Source organism: Echinops telfairi, unplaced genomic scaffold (genome assembly GCF_000313985.2).
Source record: "Echinops telfairi isolate 266 unplaced genomic scaffold, ASM31398v2 ScPeMD7_7420;HRSCAF=8458, whole genome shotgun sequence".
Classification (NCBI taxonomy): Eukaryota; Metazoa; Chordata; class Mammalia; order Afrosoricida; family Tenrecidae; genus Echinops; species Echinops telfairi.
In genome coordinates this window covers 3,140,312-3,141,846 of record NW_022111320.1, presented here as the reverse complement: position 1 = coordinate 3,141,846, position 1,535 = coordinate 3,140,312, and positions in this window count along the sequence as shown.

Genomic DNA, 1,535 nt, shown 5'->3' with positions numbered 1-1,535 from the left:
TTATGCCCTCAAAGCTGATTTGAGGAACAAGGCCCAGCTGAGCCCCAAGATATCAGAGACGGGGTAAGAAGTAGGAGCCGTGCCAGGGGATGGTGAGACCATTGAAGCCCTGATGGGAGGAGTCAGGGTGGAGAAGGCAGCTCTTCAGGAAGCCTCCTCGTCCTGGAATTTGATGGCCCTGGCCAAAAGGGCATAGGGTGCTGGGAGTTGGGGACACTTCATTAACCTTTGGTGAAAGTGCCCTTTCGCCCTGTCCTCCTCCATCCCAGATGCCCTTCACTGCTCTGAATCTGGAGCCATGATGGGCCTGGGAAAGAGGCGGGGAGAACACTGTCCCGGCCTTGGCTCCTCACTTATAAAGGGAGTCAGGTGAGTCTAGCATGTCAAGACGTTTGCTCAATAAAGGAGGCCCTGGGCCCTGCCAGTCAGAAGACTGGAGACTGGAGTCCCCCTGGAGTCCGAGGTCAGATGGTGATCCACTTCTGGGAAAGCAGCCTTCGGATGTCCGGAGGAGCATCGAGCTGCTTGGACCCCCGTGGGGCGGCCCTGAGTCGCAATCAGCTAGTGATGACCACCTAACCCCTCCTTATCCAGTGGGTTAGTCGTGGGGCTGTAAACCTCAAGATCAGCCCTTTGAAGCCCCAGGGGCTCTGCAGGAGAAAGATGGGGGATTTCTACTCCCCGAAAGAGTGACAATTTCCGAAACTCACCGGGGCAGCTCCACAGGGGCCGACGGGGTCTCCAGGAGTAAGAATCAACTCCATGACAGTGAGTTGTTGAAAATGAGCACGGTGATGGCGAGAGATGAGGTTTAAACAAACCCAGGCTCTGACTTACTGTATTCCCTATTACGCAGGCTCTCTGCTCACCCTAAATCTAGTAGCCCAGAAGCAGGGATGTGCGCATGCGTGCGTATTTTCACACTAACTTCCTGCCCTGAGAAGAAGCGACCACGCCCATCCCTGCCCTTCCCAGGATGCTGGCGAACTGTTGTCATCAGCCGTGCAAAAGAGCCCGAGGATCCGCTTTATACGCTCATTCTTGGGCTTTCTGGATGCTCCAGGCCTTTGTTCTGTGGGGCTTTTTCTCACACGCCTGACTGACATCAATGCTTACAGAAACAATGACCTCGAGGGAAGCAAATTGGTTAAGCACTTACCACGCAATCATTCCTTTGTACTAGTTAGCCTACTACAACTAACTAAGCGTCTCCACCAGGTAGGTTTATAAATGTATAGATGAGTTTGTAACATTTTCAAATACCAAACAACTAATCTCCGCTCTGAATTAATATAATATACTAATGTTTAGCCCTCCTTTGCCAAGGTTAATTGTTAATTATTCCAAGGCAATATTGATATGCTTAGAAGGGGGTTTGCTGAGCCTGGGTTCTCAGCGTTCTGTGCAAGACTTGGGAGAGGCAAACGCTCTTGCATAAAGGCAAATTAATTATTTAGGGAGGAAAGGCCTTAATCAAGGCAGGAGCCCACGACAATAATTAGACTTCAGAAAGGAACGCTCCCAGCAGCAGGGAT